This window comes from Dipodomys merriami, unplaced genomic scaffold (assembly GCF_024711535.1).
Source record: "Dipodomys merriami isolate MVZ:Mamm:240054 unplaced genomic scaffold, mDipMer1.0.p SCAF_369, whole genome shotgun sequence".
In the NCBI taxonomy this organism is placed as follows: domain Eukaryota; kingdom Metazoa; phylum Chordata; class Mammalia; order Rodentia; family Heteromyidae; genus Dipodomys; species Dipodomys merriami.
The window spans coordinates 155,455-169,989 of record NW_027205259.1 but is presented as its reverse complement, the minus strand read 5'-3'; the positions used below and the strand labels follow the sequence as shown (position 1 = coordinate 169,989).

The 14,535-nt window shown below is 35.3% G+C and overlaps 1 protein-coding gene across 1 annotated transcript in view; it reads left to right on the top strand.

Moving 5' to 3' along the window:
* The window catches only part of LOC138804550 (inactive N-acetylated-alpha-linked acidic dipeptidase-like protein 2), a gene marked incomplete at its 3' end in the record, with an annotated part of 613,633 nt that overhangs the window by 523,211 nt on the left and 75,887 nt on the right, over positions 1-14,535 (top strand). The gene's annotated exons all lie outside the window — the stretch shown is intronic.

Below are 14,535 nucleotides of genomic sequence, written 5' to 3'. Positions count from 1 at the left end.
ATTGAGCACAGTAATACCCTAGAAATAACCACTTTTTAAAAAATGCATGGAAAATGAGTAAAGGAGAACTGGTTACAGAAATAAAAGTCTTATGATGATCCTTCATTCAAATGACACATAAAAACTACCCAGACTGTCATGCAATTCAACAACTGAATAAAAGTATTTAATAATAATAATAATAAGGGACTAGATGTTAAATTTTCCTGATATAAGAGAGATATTTCTTATTTAAAGAGTTACACTGAAGAAGTAGAACTATGGATCAAGTGATAGAATGATAGCCTTGAGTGAAAGAAAATAAGTAAAGGTACAGAAAACGAAAACATTTTTGGAACTGTTGATGTGATCTAAATAGTATAGCACAAGCGTTGAGTGAAAAAACAGATATATTAACCGTGAAATATTTACGGTGGAAATAAAAGCAATACTTAGTATTTCTTCAAAATTATTTAGTTAGGGAGAATGTAGATTAAAAATATTGATGAGCTTTTGAATCTGCATGATGAGAATTTGATATTTTACTACTCTGTTCATTTTTATGTGCTTATTGGGAAAATTTGAGGCTAAAGTTTTTATATAAATAACACTAAATTTCACACCTGTCATATTGTCAATAAAGTTCCTAACACATATAGAATCTTTCTGCATATTTGAGATTAAGATAAAGTTTATTTAGAGGGTTGGATCTGCATATAATTTATGCATGAAATAGGTTTGTTTTGTGAGTGGCTTCCAAGATGGGGCTGACTGAAAGGTTTTTTTTTTTTTACATAATTCAAATTACTATGGGCCTGACTTACAGAGGAATGTTTCTATGTGCATTTTTTCTTGATCTATAAAGAAAGCCATTAAAAATTCTCTTTGCAAAAAATGATTTGGAGAAATTGTGTAAGAAATAATTGACTATATATGTCCATTACAGATAGTTTATATAGATTATGTCTTCTATGGCTAAAATTATAGGTGACTATTGTAAAATACATATAAGATTGCATATGTCTACAAAATATTAAAATTAGGAATAAAAACACAAATGCTACAGAATTTGAATTTATTATTCATTACTGAAGGCTATTCATTTACACCACTATCCTCTTATTTTACCTTTGAATTAAGAGAATAAAACAGAAACTTGAACATAAATTGTCAGTGAGGTTGGTAAATGATATTTCAATATCCATGTTATAAAAGGTTTCAGGCTCTCTGAGATGACATATAAGTTATGAGAAGAGAGGAGAGGAAATATATTGTAACTAAGATTAGTCTTAATAGGTTGTGTGGGTATTGGTAATAGTGGTAGGAGTTTGGTTTTTAATAAGTAGGGTGAAAGCAATGAATATGGTCCAAATATATTGTTTGCACATAGGAAAATAGAACAATGAAACCTGTTGAAATTGTTTGAGGTATAAGGGAGGGGAGGAGAGTGGTAGATGGGATGTGAATGTGTATGGAAATGTAACGATGAAATCTCACACTATAAAATAATATAAGCTAAAATAAAGGAAAAGAATTATAACAAGAATGATCAGTATCCCATGTACTTCATACCTTAGTTACAAAGAACTATCTGTAATTCTTTTTTTGTTTTTTGTCAGTGGTGGGGCTTGAACTCTGGGCTTGGGCGCTGTCCCTCAGTTCTTCAGCTCAAGGTCAAGCACTCTATCACTTGACCTACAGCGCCACTTCCGGTTTTCTAGGGGTTTATTGGAGATAAGAGTCTCACGGACTTTCATGCCCAGGCTGGCTTTGAACCACCATCCTCAGATCTCAGCCTCCTGAGTAGCTAGGATTACAGGCGTGAGGCACCAGCGCCCAGCTACTACCTGTAATTCTTAAAACAATTTATGTTGTTCACCATTTCATGCCTATTTTTTCGTTTCATGTATTGTTCACATCTCATTTACTATGTAAATGATTCCTTCTAAATTACCTTTCTTGATTTTGTGTGTATGTGTGTGTGTGTTTGTGCGTTTGTGTTTGTGTAGTGGGAGGGTGGGGGATGGGTGCTGGTGATGAGACTTGAACTCAAGGCTTGAGTACTATTCCTCAGCTTTGATCCTGTGATTTGCAGTACAATCAAGTGAATGTTAAGTACATTCAAGCATTGTTGGGATTTTCACTTGCACTTTGTTACTGTGAACTGTCATGTTGGCCCAGTGAGAGAGACACAGTCATGACACTCATTCCATCTCTGTGGAAACTGAGGAACTGCCAGAAACTTGCCCCAGTCCCTCATATTCTTTTTCTTTGTCTTGTAAAGGTTTTGTACAGAAGGGGTAACAATTACATACATAAGAAAATGAATACTAGTCCCTCATTTTCTACATAAACAAAAGAATAAAGAGAGTCTAGTTGGAAAGCTCATGCTTCTAGCTATCATGATGTTCTATTTCTGTATGAATTCAAGAAACTTCATTTAATAAAACAAAAAATCACCTGCCCATATGTTAGCACCACTCTAAGGGCATTAAAGCTGTGATTGTCGAGTCATTTTTGTTAGACACATCATTTATTTAAAATATTTGTCCACACACCAGAATCAGACATAGATGAATTGAGTTACAAATAGAAGCATTTTAAATTCAGTGGAGCATGCCCACCTTCTAGTAAAATAATAATTCTGCAAATAGCAACCTCTAAACTCTCCTTTCTTTCTTGTTCTCTCTCCCCATCTGACATCTATGCCTTTCAAAATAAAATCTACATTCTTTGATGTTATTCCGGAAAGTATGAAAGACCCATTTGTTTTCCTAATGATTTTCTAACTCTACATGTCCAACATTGATTTCTTCCCCTTTTCTACTTGTAATGGTGCATGAGCCGATAGTCTTTCCTGCATTTCCTTCCTTAAACTGTGCACCTGCACTGTTGATCTTGCCAAGATGACCCAGTGTGACCTTGGAATGAAAACCAATAATGTGCTATGAAAATAAAGACAAGACAGCTTAGAAAATTGATTCTAAATTATAGAGCTGCTTAGCGATCTGTAACCACCCAAATTCCTGCAGCTTGACAGCTGGCTAGTAAAACCAGGACAGACCACCGGCTTGCATTCATGACCTTGATGAGGGCAGATCACACAGTCTGTGGTAGAGTTACCATATATATATGAAGCAAAGTCTTTTAAACTGGACTTATTCTGTTTTCCAAGTTTTTCCACCTTAAAATGAGAATTAGGACAATGTTAGAATTATTCTAAAAATGAGAACAGACAAATTAGCATTTTTAGAAATTTTATTCATAGTTAATTACAAATGCAAAAGATTTCCTTAAGATGATTATTATTGCCCTTGGAATAATGCTGTTTCAATTTTACTTCTGTGCAAACCTTCCACCTTATAATTTTCCATTTATTTTTATTTATTTATTTTTGTCTGTCATGGGGCTTGAACCTCTGGGCTTGGGCATCAAGGCAAGTGCTCTACCATTTGAGGCACAGTACCACTTCTGGTTTTCTGGTGGTTAATTGGAGATGAGTCTCATGGACATTCCTGCCTGGGCTGGCTTTGAACCATGATCCTCAGACTTCAGCCTCCTGAGTAGCTAGGATCACAGGTGTGAACCATGGGCACCTGGCCTTTTAGTAATTTTTATATTATAATTTGAAATTTATATTTGAAAAAAGGTTACAAAATTATTTCCCTTTTATTTAGATTCAGCAATTGTTTATTTGTTTGGTTGTTTTTTGTTCTAGTTTTTCTTGAGATAGGATCTCTCCATATTGTACAGGTTGGCCTCAAACTGGTAATTCTTCTGCCTTACTTTCCAAGTGCTGGGATTATATATGTATACTACCATGCCAAGCTTGAATTGATCAATTATTAACATATAGTGTTTATAATTTAATAATTTTATGATCATGTTCCTTCAGGCACATATTCTTTCTGAATTATTTCCGAGAAAATTACCTTAACAATCTCACAACAAATTGCAGATGTTAACGTTATCTTCTAAATTATTCAATGTATATTTCATAAATTTAAGGTCATTGCTTTATTTTACCATAATTCAAAGATGAAAATCTAGAAATCTAATTGCATGTTTGAAATCCACCTACTCAGGAGGGAGATCAAGAATTGAGATTTAGAACCAGCTTTTGCTGTAAATTATACCTCATCTCAACCAATCATGTGGACATGATGATACCAACTGCCATCTCCAGGCTATGTGACTATGTGAGGGAATAAGAAGCGAGGTCATAGTGTAGGCCAGCCAGGGCAAAAACCGAAAACTCTATCCAAAAAATAATCAAATCATAAAGTCCTACGGGTATTGTTCAAGTGGGAGAGTGCTTGCCTTGCAAGTTACAAGGCCCAGAGTTCAGCCATAAAATAAACCACAAAAATTAAAAACATGAAATTCAATATTGACATTACAAGGTTGTCTTCACTACTGTACATACTAGAATTAAAAAAAAACATTTCTTTTAACAATCTTTCTAACCTATTCATTTCTTTCTTTTTGAAATGAAGACTCAGTTCAAAATGTTTTTACATTCATCACAATGACATTTTAAATCCAAGCTAATTTTCACATAGAATTTCCTGAAATCTCCTACATGTGTGTATTGAAATGTAACTTCTAAAGCAAGTTTTCAAGCCGTCTAAGAATCAGCAGTATTAGTTTGGTAGTTCACAGGCCTTTGGATTTTTATCCAATCAATGCGACTTTCTTTCTCTTTGCATGTTATTAAGATTCTCACAGAAATAATAACAAACAAACTCCTAGTTGTCTTGCATACCATCTTGAGATCCCAAGAGTCCTTATGAGTGGCCCTCGTACTAGAGTGCTTGCCTACCAAAAACAAAACGGTGTCTTTGGTCAAATCTCTAGTACTGTCAAGAATTATTTCAAATGAAAATAAAGTACAAAAGCAAATGTTTAAAAAAAGCAAACAAGATTTGGATAGAAGTTTATAAACCATAGTTGTATCATGCAATGTTTAAAAAAGGTCAATTATTAAAGGAAATTTTGTTCATTGCTACAACATGACACACTGTAGTCAGTGTAGGTACAGACATTTCTCAGTAGTTACCCATTAGAAAATTGAAGTAAGCAAATGGACAGCAACAAATTGAGGATGTGTTTCTTTAGGCATTCCAAGATCCCAACTGCAATCCAGTGTCCCTAAGAAACCAAGCCATCTACTGAAGATTAAATTTACAAGATGGGTAAATGTGATTTCATCAAAAATCAGAAAACTTTAATCACCACTCCTAATTAATTGCATGAAATATAAATTGCTGATTTCTTTATAAATTTTTCATGCATAAGAAAATAGTGCCATCTGATACAATCTGCAAAGACAAGGAACTAATTTCAAATTGGTTGCTAAAATAATATTTTTCATTCTCAAGTTGAACTTTTCATTCTTGTACTCTATTTTATAGACAATGACATGATATTATAAAACAATATTTGACCTCTAACTCCTAAGAAATATATGAAATACTTCTGTTTTGTTTCTGTGACTTTGCATATCACTAAGCAGTAAAACAAAGCAAGATGAGTTTTAATTTTCACCTGCCAAAGCGGCTAAAATCAATCTTGTTGTATTCAATAAACAACTCTCTGTGCATACATGGGTAAATTTATTTGTTGATGGATATCATTGGATCTTTCAGATAAGTCATAAAACAAAAACAATATACATGACAAATATCTTTTATTTCATGACCATCTTCCAGAGGAATCATCCATGTATGAAATATGAATTTTTCTTATGACCTTATGCATGGAGGGTAAAACACTACTTCATACCAAGTAGTCCAGATTTTCAATATAATGTTTGTAAGTTCTCCCAAGATTAGGCAACCCTTCAAATTGCATCCATTCATTAATTAAGTTCTACCTCTGATTATTTATTCAATTAACACACCTTAATCTAAAACCTGTACTGTAAAAGATGAGAATGGAGGCTCTTGGAAGATAAAGATGAATTAACACAGATTACTGGTCAAGGGGCTGGTGAATTATACCCGCAAGTCTTGCTATTTGGGAAGTTCTGATGTGGAGATTGCATTTTGAAGCCTGCCTGGGTAGAAGAGTCCTCAAAACTACATTTATAAATAACTAGCAAAATCTGGAACAAAATTGTGGCTCAAGTATTGAGCAGGTAGTAAGTAAGAAAACTAGGCAAGAGCAGGAGTACTGGTAATCCCCACTAGTGACATACACTCACAAGAAACATAATTACTGCTTTCAAGGGGTTCACAGTTTAATTAAGGAAGAAGTCAACTGAGCAGGTGATTGGAGCAGTGTAGCGAAGGCAGACTCTATTAGGGAAGTGCTAGCTAAGAAGTACAAACTAAGCCAGACTTAGGAAGATTTTCTTTTGAAGATGATCTTTCTCAGTTATGTTCTCTTTATTTGCCCACCCTAGGTGTATTTGTACATTGCTGCATTAAAACACGTGAATCTCTGGAGTGCTCAGATTATATAGGGTTGTAACAACCTACAGGGCAAGTTTCTTCCTTTTAGAAGTAAAGATGATTTTTGTTCATTTAAGGTTAATTGATTAAAAAAAACTCTTTACAACAAATTATTAAGTGTGACAATAGATCATCAGTTACTTTACTTACAGTGTTAAATATGGATATTAAATTAGATAAATCATATAAATGATTTCACCTAGTATTTATCATAAACTATCAGTGTATATTAACAACATAACTACTATTATATTGCATACTATAGGTTTTAATGCTTTTCTATTTCATGATAAGCATGTTATAAATGCTTTCCACTCTTTCTAAATTGTCCTGGCCCTCTCTCTATCATGAAAAATTTAATATTTAGAAGAAATTTATCAAAAACTCAAGCAGAGCAGTTTATTCATTTTTAGAGTTTAAATGTATCCAACTATTTGATCATTGATTGCACACTTTTGACCATATTCCGGCTCATTTCTTGCTACAGAATAGGTCTATACATATCTGTATACCGATTTGTAATTGAATTTTGTGAATTTCATCCAGTTAATTCTTCATCTCAAAGTGTATTTCATTGAATCATTGGTTCCCCAGCAATCTATGATATTTTTTTCTCTTTAAAGCTTGATATAAAGAACTCACAGTTTTGCTCCACCCAAATAGAGACTTAGGGCAGATAATCATGCTAGAAATTAGCTATCTGGGGTCCAATTGATCACCAAGTAAACAACATGTGAACTACTCATGATAGATTTTTGTTGTTGAAATTATTGAGTTGAGCTGGGTACTGGTAGCTCACACGTGTAATCCCAGCTACGCAGGAGGGCTGAGAACTGAGAATTGGGGTTCAGTGCCAACTTTGGCAGAAAAGTCATAAGCTACTCAGAAAAAAAAAATGGTAGTGTCACTGTGGCTCACAGTGGCACTAGCTTTGAGCACAGAGAAACTCAGGGACAGTGCCCAGGTCCTGAGTTCAAACTCTAGGATCAGAAAAAAAAATACTGACTTGATACAATTGATTTTTTTTTTTTTTTGGTCGGTCGTGGGGCTTGAACTCTGGGCCTGGGCACTGTCTCTCAGCTCTTCAGCTCAAGGCTAGTGCTCTCCCACTTGAGCTACAGCACCACTGCTGATTTTCTGAGTGGTTTATTGGAGATAAAGAGTCTCATGGACTTTCCTGCCCCGGGTGGCTTTGAACTGCAGTACTCAGTTCTCAGCCTCTTAAGTAGTTAGGATTACAGGCATGAACCACCAGTGCCCCGCTGGATAAAATTGATTTTTATATACCAAAAGAAACATCATGATATCATTAGCAGACTGATTTCAGTATCTAATTTCCTTTCTTTCCTTCTCATTCTTTTCTTTTCGTTTTTTTTTTTTTTTTCTTGAACCCAGAACTTTATGCTCACTCAGCTTGTTGGCTCATAGCTGCTGTTCTACACTTCATCTATACTTGTAGCCCAGCGATTCACTGGTTAATTGGATATTTATTTATCTGTTTAATCTGGCTTTTGAGTAGCTGGAAATGCAGGTGTGGCCACTGCTGCCTGTCTTCAATGTCTAATTTATTTCTCTCATAATAAATTCATGAATCTTAAATATTATGATCTTACTATAAACTGCCAAGATTTCAACATGAGCAATATTGGATAAGCAATGTTCAGTGCCTAAGAATCACACATGCACCCTTGCTTGTAAATTTGATATATATTTCTTGTTGTTGTGAGATACATCACTAAACTTTTATTACCATCTTTGCTTCTGGATAATCATTTCCCAGTATGAATTTCTACTGGGACCCACAGGTACTAGAATGGGTAGATTGAAGTACACCTCACCAAATGGATTTTTTTCCTTTACTAAATCCCAAAGCAACTGTTGTCATGCACTAGCAGAGGCAGGAAACCCAGACCTGTGATTGCATTTATTGACTGCATTTGAGACCTGTCAATACATTAAAAACAAAAAACAAAAAAAACCCCACAGTATATTGTCTTTCTACCCAATGGCATTTCACATTACAGCACCATTAACTGAGATTGGCTCTTCATGAAAGGGAAACTCCAAGTATTTATTTAAAAAACTTGAGTGTTTAGATTAGAGCTACTACTGACTAGCAAATTTTGCTCTGCTTCTCTTTTTTTCTTTTCGTTGGTCTTGGGCCTTGAACTCTGGCCCTCAGCTCTTCAGCTCAAGGCGAGCACTCTGCCACTTGAGCCACAGTTCCATTTCCAGTTTTCTGGTGGTTTATTGGAGATAAGAATCTCACAGTCTTTCCTGCTCGGGCTGGTTTTGAACTCAGCCTCCTGATTATCTAGGATTACAGGTATGAGCCACCAGTGCCCCGAAATCTACTTATTTCTTTTTTTAGCTTTGTACACATGTATAGTTTCATGAATTACAATAAGTAAAAAGAATGCAAGGGACTCCCTAGGCAGGAAATAAACTAGTGAATCACTCAAAATTCAGAGAAGGCTTTCTAGTGAGATCTGGACTTCCTGTGAATTAACTGAACGGTTTTGCCAAATATATTGACTCAACTTGCTTTTAAATACAAAGGGACTAGGTCTGTCTTGTACATTCTGGGAAGTATGGTTTGGAGACACCAAAAGAACAAGCTCTTAGTTAAACAACTAATATGTATTACTTGACCTTTATGTGATGTAGCATTATGCTGTATTTATTCAACATCCTATTGATGAGATACTTTTCTCTTTCCTCTTCTTGGTCACATCCAAACTGTTCTAAGTTCTCTATCTGTTGGAAGGGCTACAAGGTGGACACAACTGTAACAGAGATGCTGGGGTAGCTTTAACCCATGGCCACACTGAAGAGCACAGTAGGGTGAATGCACATTTCTGATCTGATTGATTTTTTTTTCCTATGGACCCAAAGGCTCAGCTACAGTAATATTCAGTCATAATGCTGTCACCACTTTGCATGCAGGTTCAGTGAACAGAAAGAGGTATTCTTTACTTTCTCACAAAATTAATACACGAAGCAAGTATGATCTGAGAAAGAGAGATGATCATGATAATTCTTTGAGGATCCCATGTTTTATTTGTGGGTATATGTGCACATGAACTTTCTGGGGTAGGGCACATACATCTTCATTTGACTACTTATGTATAATTGGCCAACAGTTCACAGCATGCTGTTCTTGTTTCCCACCTCATAAGACAAGGACAATTCATTGACGTTTGGGAAAAAATGAGGATGCTTTTTTTCTCCACAAGAGCACTGGAGTAAGAGTTTCCTTATCCACCCAAGTTCTAATGCCTGTCACATTAAATAACATCAGGCTGTGGAACTGTGGTCAAGCCACTTTATCTTTAGACTATTTCCTTACTTGCAAGGGCCAAGTATTGCTCCTGAAAGTTCCATTGTCCTGAAAGCAACCAAACAACCTAATCCACAAAACTGATTTTCTGTCTTGTGAAAGACTTAATGAAAATAGTTGCTCACTTGGAAAGCTGGGATTCCTGTCAAACATGATGTTAGCTTAGCACTGACTCTGGCCAGAAGAGGTCTTCTCTGTACTGTAAATGTATGCAAATTACACTTCTTGGTGCCAGGACAAGGAGGAAACACTATTTAAGAAGGGACACAGAAGAAAGGACAAAGATAACCCTGTACTGAGCCATTAGCAGAACTTGAAACTGATATCTAAGAAACTCATTCTTAATTCTTAAGGTATTTATTTTTATTTATGGTTTCTATATTTTCAAAGCATTCATTGGCTCTATCCTCACAATTTCTCTCCTCGGCAAATCAGGAAAGAACTTTGTAAGCTCACTATGTATTGCTTTAAGCTCTATTACCTGTGGTGGAGTTATATATAAGAGAGTCTTCAAAAAAAATCATAAGGAAGTTTTTGCAAGTCTACTAAGGTTGACTTTTCTAAGAGGAACTGTTTAGTGAGGTGTAGTGGCTTCCACCAATAATCCCAGGTTCTCTGGAGCAGGGATTAGAAAATCATGTTTGAGAGCAGCTCAAGCAAACAGTAATCAATAGTGACCGATCAACAGTTACCATGTCAATCAAATAAACTGGGCCAGAGGATACATGCCAGTATAGGAGTGAAGGCCAGCTTCAGACAAAAACAGAAGACCCTAATTGAAAAAGAACAAACACAAAAGAAGCTAGGATATGTGCTTCAAGTTTTAGAGTATCTTCCTAGCAAGCAAAAAGTCCCGCGTTCAAATTTCAGGGGCATCACCAAAAAGGAAAAAAAAATAGGATAAGGAATTGCTAGGTCAAAACAGGTAACACTTAAAACTGATCTCTAAATTTATTGGCCATTTATATTTTTTTGTTCTGTGAATAGATTTTATCCATTTTTCTGTTGGTATATCTTTTAGTTCTTTAGAGTAATGCCCAGCAGACATTGAAAGCATTGAACATTAAGAGTGATGAATATCTGAAATGAAATTATCAGTGACATGCTGCAGAAGATACCAAATATGTGGGAACAAAATCCACTTTTATTGTGGTTGGGACATTATTTATTTATTTTTTAACTGATGCTGTACCACTTGAACAGCACCTCAACTTTCAGCTTTTGTGCTGGTTAATTGGAGTGAAGAATTTTAGGGACATTTTCTCAGACTCAGGCCCCTGAGGAACTAAGATCATAGGCATGAGCAATCTGTGCAGACTGGTAAAACTTTTTAAATTGATAAACACAGGACAAAGGGTGTCATCAGGAGGAGCCTGTAATCTCTTTTGTGTTGTAGAAACTTCTGTGAGAGCTCAGGGCAAAGGTCAAAAAATCCAATTTGCTCTATTCTCATGGCAGTAGTTTTCTATATCCTCCTTTGGTGCTGCTGCTTAATTCTGCTTAAAAAAAAAAAAAAGAAGACAAACAGGAAAATAACAAAATATGAAGTGATTAAACAAAGTAAAAGTAACCACCAACATTGAAAAGGAAAGATCAGACACAAAGAACCACAATAAAGCATTAAAGTAGATGTATTGCCAAAATTATAGCCAAATTAAAACAACAAGCCTAGCATATACAGGTGTGTGTATATCCTTTGAATTCATAAACTATCTTTGAAGGAAATGTTGCTTAGAATATATTTTATGTTGTACAATCAACCTCATGGTGTGGGTCATCAAATAATTCCCCTTTAATCTACTAAAGCCATGGTAAATTTCATTAATCAAGCCAGCATTATTTCTGAGTGGACGTAGTACAAAGGTTTATATGTTTCTCAGAGAAATTCTCTAAGCTGTCATTATCAATCACACAGCTGACATTTGAATTGAAAATCATTGCCATTTAAGTGTTTGACTCATCTGCTAGTGGTATGAATTTTATTAGCGTAGAGATAGATAAACAGGGCATTGTGAATGTAACAAGTGATTTTTTCCCCCTAAAGTCAGGAGCTTCTCAGAATGGCCTCCTACCTCAATTTCTCAGTCCTCTATAAGGTAAATCTTAACAATTAGAGTCCAAAGTCTCTTAAGTAGATCAAAAACAGCACACACACACACACATACACTCATACACACACACACACACATACACACACACACACACACACACACACACACTAATGATACCTATTTCAGGGATTAAGAGATGGGATGAAAATATCAGATATCCTGAGTGGTTATAAGTAGCCACATCTTTTTGCTCCAGTGTGCCATTATTATATTTTTTTCTATACATATGATGAAAAGTATGAAAGAATTTGCTGTAGATTTTCTTGCCCTTGTCACAAGGGCAAGTGTCTGTGTCTAAGTGTTTCTTTCTATTAAATTTTGCCTCAAAAAGGTTAGTTGTTTGGTTGAAATTATCATAAAAAGGAGACAAATCTGCATAGAAGAATAATATTTAAAAGTAGAATGCTTGTATGTATATGATGTGCCTATCATCATATGTATATGATGTGCCTATCATCATATGTACATGGGATTTTCATTCTGCATCTGAATTGTTTCTCCCTTGCACAGGAATATGTTTTCTATAGCTCATGGTATTCTCCAATCAATGTATTATTGTTTGCCAGTCTGGGTGATTTTGATATCAGGAGTTGTGATTAGCTCAATTAAGAGAAATATGTCATGCAGTGTTTTTCTAAAGCAATGATATTGTTGGGCAGTGGTAGCTCACATCTGTAATCCTAGCTACTCAGGGTACTGAGATCTAAGGATCATAGCTTGAGGCCAGTTCTGATCAGGAAAGTTAGTGAGAGTTTTATCTTCAATTAGTGCCAAAAAAAAGCCAGAAGTAGAGCTGTGGCTCAAATGGTACAGCCTTAGCCTTAAGCCAAAAAAGCTCAGGAACAGCAATCATACTTTGACTTCACTCCCCAGGACCAGCACAATAAAATAAAATAAAATAAAATAAAATAAAATAAAATAAAGCAAGAATATCTTCTTTCTCATTTAAACCCATCCTTTGATTTCTGGACATCTATGATCACAATACTGGACTCAACTGCATTAATATGTGGATAGAAAATGCATGGCAGGTTCTTGATACATTTGAAGTTTTCAGATACAATTAATCTTTAACCTCCAGTTTTATATGAGTGTTGAATAAGAACCAATTGTGCAACACAAAGGCAAATACAGTTTATACATTAAATAAAAACAAAACTATTAAGCCAGACGAAAGCAAATTGAAAAAAAAAAATTTGATCTGACAGATGATTATTTTTAAACTAAGCAAATCACACTTACATAATAAAAATGAGCTGGTGGCTACAACAAGCCAATTTTCTGCCTGTCTTCTGGTGGAGTGTCCTTTGGTCCTGTGTCAAAGTGCTCTTGAAATGATTATTGTCATTGATCTTTAAGTGGCTCCCAATAACCAAGAATCTTGTTAGTAATAAACAGGGTCCTTTCACTGAATCTTGATTACTTTTAATATTATCTGCATAAGTGAATTTATAATTATATAAAATACTCTATATAATTTGTCCAAGCCATATATTAGCAAAAAATTTGTGGTCCCTCAAATGTGCCATCTGTTTTTCTTTAGTACATTACTGACATATGATTTTTCACCATCACTTGACTCTACCAGCTCATCTGGTATAAACTCAACAGAATTGGATTTTATCATTGCCTGGAAAACTAGTCATATGTTCTTCCATCTCTTCCTCTCTGGCTCTATATAAGTTCATTCCCTGTCTCCAGCTTCTACTGAATGCTATGCATCCCTCTCAGTTCACACTTACCACCTTGTACTACAGATAGTGAGTTTGCTTGCTTATCTATGAGCTCTTTGAGAAAATGACAGTCATGTTTTTATCCCTAGCTTCTGAGTCAGGCTCCTGTAAATCCTTCATAAATACTTTTTTTTCTTCATAAATACTTTTGAAATGAAACAGTGAATTGGCTTCCACTGGTACACAGTTACTTCACATGCCGCTTTCTGGTTTAAGCTTTAGTGTGTGTGTGTGTGTGTGTGTGTGTGTGTGTGTGTGTGTGTGTGTGTGTGTGTGTGTGTGTGTGTGTGTGTGTGTGTGTGTGTGTGTGTGTGTGTGTGTGTTGATAACATTGAAGCATGAAAAAATGTTTTTTTTGGTAAGTTATTTTCCTCAAGATTTTCTTTGCCTTCATTTTCTTTTTTGCTTATTTTGCTTCTGATTTGAAATGCTCTCTCTACCTCTCCTTTCTAGCTAACCTGTGCCTAGAACCTTTTACCATTTCAGAGTCTTCATTTTGAAGATGTAGTAGTGAATGTCCTTTGAGACTAGATTAACTGCCTGCTTTTCATTGTTGTTGAAGTTTTAAAGATGCTTTTATTTCTTTTTCACAAAATGTAAGATCAAGCGAGTCTGTTGGATCCCATTCTGTACTCTGAGGACGAATCAGGTAGACATCTCAAAAGAAGCCAACAAATATTGTTAAAATGTTAAGTACTAGGCTGGACACTTATGGCTACAGCTTCTAATCTTAGCTACTCAGGTTGCTGAGTTCTGAAGATCTGGTTCAAACCTAGTTCAAGCAGACAAGTATAAGGGACTTTTGTTTTTATTTAGCTAGCAAAAATGCCAGAGATGGAGGTATGGCTCGAGTATAAACTACCATCCTTGGACAAAAAGTTAAGGAACAATTCTTAGATTGAAGTTCAAATCAAAGC